Source organism: Mixophyes fleayi, chromosome 1 (assembly GCF_038048845.1).
Source record: "Mixophyes fleayi isolate aMixFle1 chromosome 1, aMixFle1.hap1, whole genome shotgun sequence".
Taxonomy (NCBI): Eukaryota; Metazoa; Chordata; class Amphibia; order Anura; family Limnodynastidae; genus Mixophyes; species Mixophyes fleayi.
Genome location: NC_134402.1, coordinates 182324514 through 182340446, shown reverse-complemented (window position 1 = coordinate 182340446; position 15933 = coordinate 182324514).

The window sequence follows — 15933 nt, the reverse complement described above, 5'->3', positions numbered from 1 at the left end:
TAAGGCTCGATTGCGCTCAAGAATGAATTAGATGTTTTTATATTCACCGGCAGGGGCGGATTGGGAACTTAAATTGGCCCTGGAAAAAATAATTGAAGTGGCCTCGTGTGGGTGGGGCCAAATCAAATGTAGGTGGGGCCAACACAAAAGTAGGCGGGTTTTAGAGGTACTGATATTTGGCTGTAGTAACATTTAAGAAAACCTAGATGTGATGACTTAATACACAAGGAGTCATCTCTAAAGGAATGCAGGGAAAAAGCTGCCAGTCCTGTGCTATAAAAATACATGAATCCTTTTGCATGATATGCAACTGATTTATACCTCTGTCTCCAACTTGTTTAGTTGCTTACTAACACATCCTTCCAATATTCCCTTCATAGAAACATATCTGACTTTAGTTAATAAGTTTAACTATTATGAAACTTGTTGGCACAAAAGCATTTGATCAGTGAGCCAGAGCAGCATATGAGGACCTCACTGTTGCATCTTTCCCTGATGTCCTGAGATGCAAACTACCAGTCCAATCTCTCTCTAAGTGTGTGTATCTGTGTGTATGTGTCTGTGTGTGTGTGTGTGTCTGTGTGTTCCAAAACATGCATTTCAAATTATCCTTATAATAAATGGCTTTCCAGGTGCAATCATCACAAAGCTGAAATTCTTGCCATAATGCAGCAAAACACTTATTTTGTAACAATTGTGTATGAGCCCTAATGTGCCCAGTGATTTGGGGCGGTTTAAAATAACAGTGCAGGGAGGGTTGGAAGACAATGGCATAAGTGAAGGTGAGAGCTCTTCCAAGGGTTTGCTGGTGATATAGTAAGTGCAAAGGAGCAGGATTAATAATATTGTCAGTGTAATGGGGGCTGGTCATATGTTCAACAAAGTGATCTGAGAATGGGACCAGTGCAAGGTAGAGGCAGGCAATGGGATCAATACAGGAACCACTAAGGTATCACCAGAGCTGGATTAAAGCTCAGGGGGGCCTGGGGCACTTAAGACAGGGGGGGCTGTCATTTTAGTAGACTACACAGGTAAAACTGTGCACTACTGTTAGGTGCACGTAGCTCTGCCTTCACTAGCAGTACAGTGTGAAGCGGGACATACCTCCCAACTGTCCTGTTGTCGGACCAAACCTGATTAAGCGAGACAGTCACCAGATTCCGGACAGTTGACAGACTCTCCTGTTCTTGTCACTTTCACCACCTGTGGCTGCTGTGTCTTTAGCTCAGTTGCTGCTTGTCTGGATCCGGGAATGTTGGAGACCCTATTTGGAAAACAAAATGGGTACATGACATTTAGAAAACTCCAAACAGCACTGGCATTAAAATAATAGTATTCCCATTTAAAAAAATAAACTTATCTCCCTCCCTCCAAATAGCCCTAGCAATAAATTAATAGCATTAACGTTTAACAAATATAACCATTTCCCACAACAATCCACATTCAATAAATAGCCCTCCTCCCCAAAATTAGCCCCACATTCAATTAATAGCCCAAAACTACCCCAGCATTAAATTAAAGGTCTTGTCACCTCACCTTAAATTAATAGAGCCCACTATTAAATTAAACAGCTCCACCATCAACCAACAAATAAATTAATAGCACTAACCATTAAATAATTAGCTCCGACCCACAGTCCACCTTTAAATTAATAGCCTACCTCCCACCCAAATTACAGTAGAGACCCCCCAGCAATAAATTCATAGCATTTATGTTAAATATACATATTTCCTGCAACCATCACTGCCATAAAATAATTAATATTCATATTTACATTCACCCCAAAAATCCCCACATTCAATTTATAGCCCCTATACCACCCAAGGATTAAGTTAAAGGTCCCATCACCCCATCCTAAATTAATAACCCCACTATTAAATTAAATTGCCCCACCATTACCCCACAAATAAAATAACACTCATTAAATAATTAGCCCCATTCTACACTCCACCATTAAATTAATTGCCTACCTCACACCCACATTATATTAAGACGCCCCCCACTCACTTCACTCACACATTATAGTAAAATAGCAGCCCCCCTTTCTGTCACATAGTATAATAGTATAACAGCCTCTTCTCTCACATAGTATAATAGTATAGCAGCCCCTTCTCTCACATAGTATAACAGTAGAGAAGCCCCCCATAGTATAAGAGCACCCCACATAGTAAAATAGTATAACAGCCCCCCACATAACAAAATAATAGTGTAACAGCCCCCAGATAGCAAAAGAATAGTATAACAGCCCCCACATAACAAAATAATAGTACAACAGCCCCCACATAACAAAATAATAGTATAACAGCCCCCACTCAACAAAATAATATTATAACAGCCCCCACACAACAAAATAATATTATAACAGCCCCCACACAGCAGAATAATAGTATAACAGCCCCCACATAGCAGAATAATAGTATAACAGCCCCCACATAGCAGAATAATAGTATAACAGCCCCCACATAGCAGAATAATAGTATAACAGCCCCCCCACTTACACTTACCTTGTTGGAGCCATGCTCTATTGAAGTTTTCTCTGTCTGCATCGCGCGCACACATGGGACAGCACCTGTCATGTGGTGCCGTCCCATGTGACATTCTGCTTTACCGGGACTGGAGGAGGCTAAGTATGGGAGGAGAGGAGCTCCCTGATTCTTATTTTTATAAGTTAATTTTTTTACTCCTCCCGGCGGCGCCGGCCTCGTTCTATCCTCCCCCCTCGTTGGAACCCCTGGTTCGGGGGGGAGACTGGACCGGATAGAACGAGGCCGGCGCCGCCGGGAGGAGTAAAAAAATTAACTTATAAAAATAAGAATCAGGTGGCCTTCAGCGGCCTCAGGTGTCACTGGCCTCCCGGGAAAATTCCCGGTAAGGGCAATGACCAATCCGCCACTGTTCACCAGTGTATGGTCAGGTTTTGGGAGTGCGCAGAGCATTATTATGAAAAATACTGCATGCATTACCATTTACGTTCCTTAATGAATGAGGCCCACAGTGTTTACATTAGCACATATACAAATGTAGTCAAACAATATACAAGACTACATTTATCATTGCACTTCTCCACCCATTTTATTGTGCTATATATCTTAATATATAATTGAAACTGCATAGATTACTTTACTGGGAGTGCTTAGTACATTACCATTTACTATCTAACAGTCTAACTGTATATTGGAAATTCTACTCCTTGGAGTACCTTGATAGGATAAGTTGGAAGATATTGACTGACCATGGACCTGAGTCATTTAGGAGAGAAAAGCATAAAAAAGGACTGAATTTGCACCTTGGCAAAACCATGTTGCGTTGGAGGGGAGGTAAATTTAAATTGTGGGGACAGATTTATAGTTGGGATAGAGCATGTCATAGATCTAATTTAAATTTCAATATAAAATAAAGCTATCAAGTATGTATGTGCTTTATGAAAAAATAACCAGCACTTTCTTTATGTGCAGAATAATAAACTCATTTGCACTCCTTGCATTGTAACATGGTTTGTCCAGGAGCAAACTTACTCCTTTTTTTTCAGTTTGCTCTCCTTAAAGGCACAGGCCCCATTGCCGATAATGTCAAACTCCAGGGGTTATATTTACTAAACTGCAGGTTTGAAAAAGTGGAGATGTTGGATATAGCAACCAATCAAATTCAAGCTGTCATTTTGTAGAATGTACTAAATAAATGATAACTAGACTCTGGTTGCTATAGGCAACATCTCCACTTTTTCAAACCCGCAGTTTCATAAACATACCGCCAGGAGTTAGAGAAAGACATTTCTTGGATACCAGTAATAGCCAGATATACTATTAATTAACATTCAAGGTGAGAAGCCAATGTTGGACAATCCATGCTGGTTTGTTTATTTGTTTGTTAATTTGTTTGTTGGTGAATATCTTCTGCAGCTCTAAGGTAAAGCTGCCAAATATTTCATAGTTATTTAGTATCGAAAAAATAAGCTATTAGACCACATAGTGACAATGTGACTAAGCGACAAAACGACAAATATTGAAAACATTATTTTTTTGGTTGGAAACAATTGTTTGATTGCTGGAAGGAGGCCTCTCAACAACACAACATAACGACAATGCCACAAAGCAACAAATCTTATTTTCTAAATTGCATTTTTGATCTATTAACAAAATAATTTGCTAATATATAAAAACTGCTACACATTACAAATCGGACCCGCACAATGCCAAATGACCCTGCTGGTGTTCAATATTTTCCTCTTTCTAGATTGCTGACTGTTCTGTAGGAAGATGGAGTCTGGTGGAGAGTCAAGGGAAGAACACATTCTTGGAATTAGCCTTCACTGCTGTCAACAGAACATTGTTTTGTGCAGACCGCCCCTTACTAGGAGTTAAGCACTCAAACATGTCACATTACTGTAACAGTGTGGATGGTTAAATTTTAAGACAACGGCATATTTCCTCAACACACTTTTAATCTTTCCACTGAAGTAGACCTCTTTCCAATCCGTAGTGCCAATCTCAATCAAGGAAGAAACTATTATATATAATGTAATTGTAATGTAGTGTAATGTAGTGTAATGTAAATATAATGTTATATGGTAAACATCTCACTCAGCCACTGCATAAGCAATCTGTAAAGGATCTTATGTGCTATCTTGTCTTTTAGTCATATGATAAGATTACCCTCTATTTGCTTATTTAAGAATTTTATTACTTTGTAGTTTGTGTCAGATTAGTAGGGGTTAATTCATGAAAGTGGTCAGATGTGTATTTGAACCTATTTAAACAGCAGTCTAAGGCTGTTTAAGCCTGTGAGGCTGTTAGCTAGGGAGGATTCTTCTAGGTGAGGATTTTTACAAGTGTATTTACAAATTTAGTTAGCATAGTAAGAGATATACAAGAGATATACAAGAGATGAACAGGAGGGGAACCTTCTACCTGCAAACACTGCTATATGAGGACAACATTCCACAATCAGCCTTGAGCTCTGATATCCTTCACCATCTGCATTGTCAACTGCCTGGACACTCCCTGTTGATCTGTAGGACTTGTTGATTCCACTTATACTGCTTGTATTGCCACCTTTAAACCGCACTGTTGCTCCATTTAGCTTGATTTTTAACTGACTCCCTCTTGTCCTGTGGACCAGCTCAGTATACCTTGTATTATGCCTTTTGTTATACAGTTGTTTTCCAATCATGCCTAATGTCACTGTCTAATCTAACTGTTTCTATAAACACACCCATCTAATTTCTCTGCTGTCCTTGCTGCTTCCTATTCCCTGGCTCATCTTTTCATCCTCTTTTCTCTCTTACGTTGCATCCTCTCACTTTAATCACTTTTCATGCTCTCACCATTTCCTTGCTTTAATCGAAAGGCCGTGCCATCTTTAATTTCCGTATTACTTTCAACTGTCTATTTCACACCTTCTCTAGTTTTATAATAATTTGCTCCTCTCTCACTTATGTCCTCTCCCTCTATCCCCCTGCTTCCCTTGTCCAACCTTTCCATATTCTTCCTCCTCCTCACTCCCCCCTCTCCCTCCACATCCCCCTCCCTATTTCACTCCTCTCTTCTCTTCTGTGCCTCTGTGCCCCTCATCTGACTCGCTGTCCCCTCCACCATCTTTCTCTCTTTCCTTCTTTTCCCGACTCACACCCTTTCTCGCTTGTCTCCTTCACTGCTCTTCTCTAAGCATCAGTCTGCCCCTATCTACCACCTCCCTCTCTTTCCCCCCAGGAAATCTATTCCTTCACATCACTCCTACCTTCTGCCTCTCCCACTCATCAACCCCCTTATCTGCCCCATATTCACTCCTCCCCCACCTCTTGCTCCCCTGCCCCTTGTCTCCTGTCTGCTGACAAGTTCCCTCTTATTTCTGCATCTCGTCCAATTCCAACCCTCTCTGTCATGCCCCTCACTTCATATCTTACTCACCCTTGCAGTCGAGCAACCCCAACAATCTCTTCCATATCTCTTCCCTCTTTTCCTCTATCCTGTGGTTACTGCCAAGTCAGTCTGTAACAAATTGGCCTCTATCCATGATCTCTTTATCTCTAGATCCTTCAACCTGCTTGCCATCACTGAAACCTGGCTATCCCCGGAGGACACTACCTCTCCTGCTGCTCTTTCTTTCGGGGGCTTGTCCTTCTCCCAGGCACCCAGACCGGCAAGGTGGTGTCGTCAGCATACTTCTCTCCTCCTGCTGCTCTTTTCGGGTTCTTCCTCCTGAACCATCCCTCTCTTTTTCCTCCTTTGAGGTACACTCTCTCCGCCTATTCCACCCAGTCCACCTCCGTGTTGCTGTAATCTACCGTTCTCTTAGTCCTGTCTCCCAATTCCTTGATCACTTTGCCACCTGGCTCCCTCACTTTCTCACCTCTGACCTTCCCTCCCTCATCTTGGGGACTTTAATATCCTTATAGACAATCCCTCATACCCTGCTGCCTCCAAACTTCTCTCCCTCTCCTCCTCCCTTGGCCTCTCTCAATGAACCACCTCTCCCTCCCACCGCAGTGGCCACTCCCTTGATCTGTTTTTTTCCCACCTCTGTACTGTCTCCGACCCAATTAATTGACCTTTTCCTCTCTCGGACCACTATCTCCTCTCTTTTAGCATCTCTCCACCCCTCCCACCGTCCCCATCCCCCAAGGTTACTCTCACCAGGTGTAATCTTGACACAGTTGATCCTACCACTTTCTCCTCCTCCCTGGGCTTGCTCCTCTCCCCCATCACCACTCTTTCTTGCCCCGATGAGGCTGTCTCCTTTTGCAATGGCACTCTTACCACTGCACTTGACTCTGTCACCCCAACTGTCACTATCAAGCTTTGTTGGTCCCCGCCGCAACCGAGGCACTCAAAACTTACCCGCTATCTTCAAAAATGCTCCCGCAGTGCAGAACGGCTCTGGAGAAAGTCACACATTCATACTGACTTTCTCCACTTCAAGTTCATACATGCCTCTTACAGTTCGGCCCTATCGCTCCGTAAACAATCCTTCTTTAAAGCTCTTATTTCTTCCCAATCCTCCAACCCCCGTCGGCCTTTTGTCACCTTCAACTCCCTTCTCTCAAATTCCCCCTCTCCCACTCCCCCCTACGCTCTCTGCTGTTGATTTTGCTACCCACTTCACCTCCAAGATTGAGTCTATCCATCATGACACCTCCCAGCAGTCCCAGCAGTCCCTTCTTAAAACCTCCCCTCCTCTCTATTTCTGTTAATAAAACTACCCTCGTCTCTGTCCCTCAATTCAGATGCCTTGCGTTCATCCTTGATTCCTCTCTCTCCTTCAGGCCTCACATTCTGTTCCTCTCAATATCCTGCTAATTCCACCTTCGTAATATATCCAAGATATGCCCCTTTCTCACCACGGAAGCTACGAAAACCCTTGTTTACTCGCTTATAATCTCTCACCTTGACTACTGTAACCTCCTTCTCTCTGGCCTACCTGACTCTCACATTAACCCTCTTAAGTCAATGCTGCTGCCTGCCTCATTTTTCTCTCCTGCCGCTCTATCTCTGCTGTCTCCCTCCAACAGTCACTGCATTGGCTCCCCATGGCCTACAAAATTAAATTTAAACTCCTCACCCTCATCTTTAAAGCTCTTAATCAATCCTCCTCTCCCTACATCTAAAATCTCATCTCTACCTACACTCCTAGCCACCCCCTCCGCTCTGCCTGTGACCACCGCCTCACTACTTCACTGATCACCTCTTCTAACTCCCGTCTCCAGGACTTTGCCCGGCCTGCTCCCCGGGTGTGGAACAATCTTCTACATTTCATCAGGGTAGCATCTACTCTCAAAGGCTTCTAACGTGCCCTTAAGACTCATTTCATTATTCAAGTCTGTCAGTCATTCTCCTAACTCCCTTTTCCCGGCTCTCTCCCCCAGTTAGTACCACCCTATTTGTGTCTCCCCCTTTCCTTTTGGATGTAAACTCTCAGGAGCAGGGCTCTCTTTCCTCGTGTGCTTCTTCTACTATTCCATCACCCCCTGTACCTCTTGGCCTGCTTCCCTAGCCCTGTTTTCTTAAGCTTCGGCCTACTTCTCGCTGATTTCTACCATCACTTTCACTCATTGTCCCAGAAATAATTTGATTTGCATTACCATGTTACCTGTGTGTGTGTATATATTTTTGGTCTTCACTTTTTGTTCTTTCTGTATCATGTTGTGTCATGGGTCACTGTTTTCTGTATATGTCATGTACGGCATTGCAGACCCTTTGTGGAACCTTATAAATTAAAGATAATAATAATAAATAATAAAAGCATTAAATAAGGATTCTTGAATGGGGCATCCAACAAATCATGTTGGTTGGTAAAACATATATCCTGGATGTGTGCTGCAAACAAGTTTGGGACACCACAAACTCAGTTAAAATAGCTGTTCAATTCTGGACATTAGCTGATTTGTTGCTTACTCATATATTACTACTGTTTTATGTTATATTGCATGACTAACCTAAGACTCCCACTAGATTTTTTTGTTAAGAAAGCAGGTTCAGGTGGTTAGTACTTTAAGAGGTTATATTGTTTTACTATCAGAGATAACTATAAACCCATTGAAGAAGAAGTACAAGAGTAAGAGGAATACAACATAAGATGACACATGATAAAGATAATGAATGGTTATTGTGTGGATGGTTTGTTTCTATGGGACAAATGATTTTACAAGATGCCTAACTTTTTATACTTTTTTTGTACTACTTGTTATTTTGCTATAATTAAATTGTCTTTTCACTTTATGTATGAAGTGTGTCACAGAAGTACTAACAATGAAAGTATACAAACATGACGTCATATAACAGGAATAAAACAAGGATACATCTTATTTGATATGCCATTTCCCTGTTATACACAGATTTACTATGTTTAGTATAGACATATTAGAAATAATAATAATAATATTAATTATTATTATTATTATTATTATTATTATTATTAAGAACACAGAAGGAAACAGTAGACAGAAGACAGAAGACAGAAGGGCAAGTAAAAGCTAAGAAAATGAACGGAGGATAAACGGGGCAGTATAAAACAAGGAAAACTGTATTTTTTTTATGAAGGGACACATGGTAACATTATGAAGGAGCACATGGTAAAATTGTGTAGGAGCACATGGTAAAATTGTGAAGGGGCACAGGGTGCTAATGTAAAGGGGCACAGAGTGCTATTGTGAGAGGGCACAGTGTAAAATTGTATAGGGGCATAGCGTGAAATTGTGAAGGGGCACTGGGTGATATTGTAAATGGGCACAGGGTGATATTGTGAAGGGGCACAGTGTGTAATTGTGAAGGGACACAGGGTGATATTGTGAAGAGGCACAGGGTGATATTGTGAAGGGGCAGAGTGTGATGGATATAGATATTCTGCATTTTTTGATTTTTCTTCCTTTACCACTAACTATTACCACCTTTGTCTTATACTTCTAGATGTATATCACAATATAATTGTATGTGAATATTTTTTATGTAATGTTTTATAGCTTCTTAAATATGTTTCAAAAGTCATTGAATTAAAAAAAAAAATCTCATTAAATGAAATCCTATATCTTTTTATGATGCTTTATAAACTGAGATAAATTTAACACATAAGGCCACTGTCTTTATGTATTGAGTGAGATAAGCACTTGTTAATGTAGGTATTCATAGGTGCTGATTAATGCAAATATCCATAGGTGTTTTCAATGTAGGTATCGATAGGCACTCGTTAATTTAGTTGACCAGTAACTGTTGCAGACGGAGGAGTGCCATCCCTAGGGGATATACTTTGTACATATACAGAAATACTGTGGCAACACTGTTGTGAGGTGTCACCCTGCACTGTTCCTGCTGTTTGCATGGTGTTGCTTCTTAGAAGAACAATTTTACTTCTCGTATATGAGCTACACAGGATTTAACTGTCACAACCAGTAGGGTCAGAGGAGTACCCGTACAGTCTGCTCACGTTGGCACTACCTCCTAGAAGATGCGGACTCTAACAGAGTGGGAGGTCATCACTAGAGGCTCCCGCAAGGGCGCTTGGTCTTCAAAGCTCCCTGCCCGCAGATCGTGTTTCTCCTACGAGGTGTTCTCAGTCTGTTTCTCTGGCGAAAGTCGGAGAATACTAGAAGCTGCAGATGAAACCCGACCCGGCTCATCAAAGATTTTCGGGAAGACCGAAATAAAGGTTTTGCTGTCCCGGAGAATTAAATAAATTTTTTTCCCAAAGAGGAGACGCCTACGCCAGAGTCTGTCCAGGCAACAGGGATATGATATAGACTACTTTAGTGTGATCTGAGGGAAATGTCTGTGGAAGTAACTAAAAGTGAATTGAGCACTGGTTGAGAAACTGTCAGAATCACTAGGTTTAATTGATGATTCCTGCCAGCAGTTAGTGCTACTGAGTACTGAGGCACGGAGTCTAACACGCCCCTGGTTTTCACCAGGAACCCCCGCAAAGAGGTATGGGCTGAGCTGCAAGGGACGTGCAGGTCGCGGCCCTCAGTATCAGTCAGCTGGCGAGGTAACAATTGAGGCAGAGGTGACAGCCCACCAGGAGGCAGGATGGAAGAGTAGTCAGCAAGCCGGGTCAAAACCAGATGAACGGATATAGCCAAATCAGAAGCAGGAGAATGATCAGGAAGCCGGGCCAATACCAAATATCACTCTAAGCCAGAATCAGGAACCAAAGGAGAAGTAAGGAACAAGCCGGGATCAGAATCCAAATAACAGCAACACAGGAACAAATGCTGGAGCAAGGCTGAAGACCAAATAGTCTGGCACTAGACATGTGTCAGAGGCTGCTTTATATACCCTAAGGTGCCTCCTGATTGGGTTAGGGAGATTTTGGCGGCAAGACATGCTGGCTGCAGACAGGTGAGCAGTGATATCGTCCCGCTGCTAGGCAACAGGACGTGGTTGCTGAGAAGGTGCAGGCGTCCGTCTCCTGCACCAAGTGTCAGTGCAGAGACAGCGCCTGACAGTACTCTCCCCTTTCTTCTTTTTCAGGGTTTGCAAGGTCACCTCTCTCTCCTTCTTGAATTTGGCCAATAAGCGAGGGGCATGTATCTCTTGTACATCGATCCAAGATCTCTCCTCGGGGCCATAACCCCTCCAGTCAACAAGATATTGGTGGCGAACACTGGAGATCTGGAATCTGATTGATCTCATATTCCTCCCCATGATCAGTCTTTAAAGGGACCGGGGGTGGGGTTCTTTTGACAAATCTGTTCCTAACGAAGGGTTTTAGTAGAGCAATATGAAACACATTGTGAATCTTGAGTGATGGAGGAAGAAGGAGTTTGAATGTCACAGGATTTATAACTTGAGTGATTTGAAAAGGTCCAATATAACAAGGTGCGAGCTTCATGGTGGGAACTTGAAGTCTTAAATTCCTTGTGAATAACCACACTTTGTCCCCAACTCAAAGTCTGGGGACTGGTCTATGGCGACGATCGGCGCTAGCTTGTAGCGTTGGGAGGATTCCAATAATTTGGACTTCGCCTGAGACCATATTTAAGAAAAGTCCTGAATGAGATTCTGCACGGCCAGAAGCACTGAACCAGGTTGGGAAAGTTCAGGAAGGAGAGGGTGAAACCCATAAGTAAGAAAAAAATGGAGACGAACCAGTAGATACATTTACCTGGTTATTATGAGCAAATTATGCCCAACACAAGAAACTACTGCATTCAGCCTGATTACCCGAAGAGTAGGTCCTGAGAAATTGTTCCAAGTCTTGGTTGACCCTCTCTGTTTGGCCGTTGGTTTGAGGGTGGTACCCTGAGGAAAACTTTAGATTGACCCCCAACTCTTTGCAGAATGATCTCCAGAACTTGGACACGAACTGTACTCCTCTATCCGAGACAATATCCTGGGGACAGCTATGAAGACGGAAAATCTCCTTGATGAAGAGGTTAACAAGGATAGAAGCCGAAGGAAGTCCCTTGAGAGTTTTGAAATGTGACAACTTGGAAAATCTATCCACTACCACCCAGATAGTATTGAATCCATGGCTAGCTGGTAAATCGGTGACTAAATCCATAGAAATACTAGTCCATGGTCTCTCTGGAATATTAAGTGGTACCAAGGGTCCTGCAGGAAACTGCCTAGGTGTCTTGTGTCTGGCACAGATTTCACAAGCGGCACATAGGCCTTAATGTCCGCCTGGATAGAGGGCCACCAATAATGTCTAGAAATCAACGAGAAGGTCTTCTTGACACCCACATGCCCGGCAAACAGAGAATCATGGGCCCACTTGAGAGCCTTGGACCGAAGCCTGGAAGTGAGAAAGGAGCGACCAGGAGGAGGAACCTTGGTTGAAGTTCTGGTGAGGGCCACAATGGTAGTAGGATCCAAGATAGTTCTGGGGGTGGGGGCGGGTTGAAGATCTTTATCATCAAATGACCGGGAGAGAGCATCCGCCCTGATGTTCTTAACCCCAGGTCGAAAGGTCAAAATGAGATTAAAACGGGCAAAAAACAAGGACCAGCGGGCCTGACGTGGGTGCAGACACTGAGCTGTTTGCAAGTACGTTAAGTTCTTATGGTCCGTGTAGACAGTAACAGGATGCTCAGCCCCCTCTAGCAAATGTCTCCACTCCTCTAGGGCTGTTTTGATGGCCAATAATTCTTTATCCCCGATACCATAGTTTAATTTGCTGGAGGAAAATCTTCTGGAACAGAAACCACAGGGATGAAACGTTCCATCGGAATCTCTCTGTGAAAGAATGGCTCCTATGCCAATGGAGGATGCATCAACTTCAACAAAGAAAGGCCGAGACAAGTTAGGTTGTAGCAAAATAGGGGCGGAGGAGAACGCCCTTTTTAATGACTGGAAGGCACTGAGGGCTTCGGTAGACCATGATTTTGCTGCTCCCTTGCGGGTGAGAGCAGTAATGGGAGAAATGAGAGTCGAAAAGTCTTGGATAAAGTGCCGATAATAATTAGCGAAGCCAATGAAGCGTTGCAGCGCCTTCAGACCCAATGGTTGTGGCCAATTGAGAATGGCAGCCACTTTCCCAGGATCCATGGAAAGACCAGCACCGTAAACAATATATCCCAGGAAGTGGACCTGAGAGGCTTCAAAGACACACTTCTCCAGCTTGCAGTAAAGGTGGTTGGAACGTAGTCGAGAGAGAACCTCCTTGACGTGACCTCTATGGGATTCTAAGTCCCTGGAGAATATAAGTATGTCATCCAGATAGACAACGACTGAGAGATAGAGTAGGTCTCGGAAGATGTCGTTAATGAACTCCTGGAAGACCGCTGGGGCATTGCATAGGCCAAAAGGCATCACCAGGTATTCATAGTGGCCATCCCATGTGTTAAAAGCGGTCGTCCTTTCATCGCCCTCACGAATACTAATCAAATTATAGGTGCCCCTGGGTCTAGTTTGGTGAATATTGTGGCACCTTTGATCCGATCGAATAACTCAGAAACCAGAGGTATGGGGTACCTGTTCTTCACGGTAATGGCATTAAGTAGTCTGTAGTCAATGCATGGTCTTGGAGAATCATCCTTCTTCTTTACAACAAAAAATCCTGCACCGGCAGGTGAGGAACATTTTCTAATAAATCCTCGTTCGAGGTTTTCAGATACATACTCGGTCATGGCTCGAGTCTCAGGGAGGGAAAGAGAGTACGTTCTGCCACAAGGAATCGTTTCTCCAGGAATAAGTTCAATGGAACAATCAAAAGGACGGTGGGGTGGAAGAGTCTCAGCGGCAGTCTTACTGAAGACATCCACGAAGGCGGCGTATTCAGATGGCAACCCAAGACTGGGTCTGAGAGCGTGACATCTAATAGGTAGGGTATTGAGGCATCGATCAGCGCAGAGCAGACCCCAGGAAGTAACCTGAGCATGTTGCCAATCAAATTGGGGTGAATGGTCCCTTAACAAGGGTAGTCCTAATATTACTGGATTAACAGTGTGTGGAAGGACTAGAAACAAGATCCATTCAAAATGGAAGAGACTAACTTGCAGTCGGATCGGCCGGGTGGCCTGAGAGATAGATCCATTGGCCACTCTGTTACCAACCACCGCTGTCAGAACCAAGGGTTGCAATAATGATTCCAGGAATAGATGAAGGTTAGCTGCTAAGTATGCAGAAATAAAGTTTCCAGCTGCCCCTGAATCCACGAAGGCCTGAAGGGAGACCGGACCCTGGGAAGCATGGATTATGATGGGCATCAAAAAGTCTGTCTTGTCTGGGGAATAAGGGGAAGATGTACTCAGTTCTAGACCGGCCTTCCCGGCACCGACTAGGATCTGGCATTTCCCGGTCTCTTGGGACACTGTGATGGAATGTGAGAGGGGTCAGTGCAGTAGAGGCATAGATGGTTTTTAAACCTTTGTTCCCGCTCCTCCACAGTTAGATGAGAATGCCTGATCTGCATGGGCTCCTCAGGTAGAATTGGTGGGTTCTGAAAAGTGGGGGCCAAGCCTGGACTAGCCCGGCGAGATTGTTCTCATTCCTGATTACACTCCAAATACCGGATATCGACCTTGATGCATAAGGAGATCAGATCATCTAAGGAAGCTGGTAAATCCCTGGAGACCAACTTATCCTTGATCCGATCTGTCAGCCCCTGCCAGAAGGTAGCTATAAGGGCCTCATTATTCCAGTTCAGTTCTGAGGCGAGAGTTCTGAACTGAACCGCGTACTGACCCACGGGAAGGCTTCCCTGATGTAGCTTCAAAATGCTGGAGGCTGCAGAGGCAACTCGACAAGGCTCATTGAACACTTTTCTGAAGGTTTGTATGAAGGAAGATGAATTTTGTAACAGGGGGTCTTCATGCTCCCAGAGAGTAGAGGCCCAGGCAAGCGCTTGATCTGTGAGTAACAAAATAGTATATGCCACCTTACCTCATTCTGAAGAAAGATTTCCTGTTGATAGCTCGAACTGGATAGCACATTGGTTGAGAAATCCTCTTCACTTTCTCTGATCACCACAAAATTTGTTGGGAGGTGGGATGCGAATCCCTCCAGTAGGATTAGGTGCATTTGAAGCAGAAGAGCCGACAACAGGGGGTGCGGGAGCAACAGATACTCCAGAAGGAGTCAGGGTTTTCTGGAGGGTTCCATGCATGTAGCCAGTCCCTGAGGGCACTGCAGGAGCTGAGTCTGGTTAACCTCTTGTTGATCAACTCGGCAAGTCGGGTGCTGCAGAAGGTCAATAGCAGAGAGATCACCGGTGCATTTGGCATTTGACATGGCCAGAGTATACTGTCAGAATCACTTGATGATACCTGCCAGCAGTTGGCGCTACTGAGTACTGAGGCGCAGAGTCTAGCCACATCAGAAACAGGAGAATGCTCAGGAAGCAGGGTCAATACCAAGTATCACTCTAAGCCAGAATCAGGAACCAAAGTGGAATTCAGGAACAAGTCAGGGTCAGAATCCAAATAACAGCAACACAGAAACAAACGCTGGAGCAAGGCTGAAGACCAAATACTCTGGCACTAGACATGTGTCAGAGGCTGCTTTATATACCCTAAGGTGTCTCCTGATTGGGTTAGGAAGATTTTGGCGGTAAGACATGCTGGCTGCAGACAGGTGAGCAGAGATAGCGTCCCGCTGCTAGGCAACAGGACGTGGTTGCTGAGAAGGTGCAGGCGTCCGTTTCCTGCACCTAGTGTCAGTGCGGAGACGGCGCCTTACAGAAACCCTCGACAACATTTCGGATCGCTATCAAACTTTTGAGGATTGGGCAGTCTCAGAGAAGAAGCAGGTGCAGCTGGCGGTTGGGCCTCAAGATTGGGAGTCGCATCTTGTGGAGGAGCGGGAGCAGCGACTTGCAAGTTATCCACATGGGCAATTAACACTTGAAGACATTGAAGTAGTTGAACCTGAGCAGCATCTTGCTTCTCAACTCTTCCCACCAAGTGCTGCAGCATGTACTTTGCAGGTGGTTCTTGATCGGGATCCATTTTGTGGCCAGATCTTACTGTCACAACCAGTAGGGCCAACACGAGCAGTACAGTCT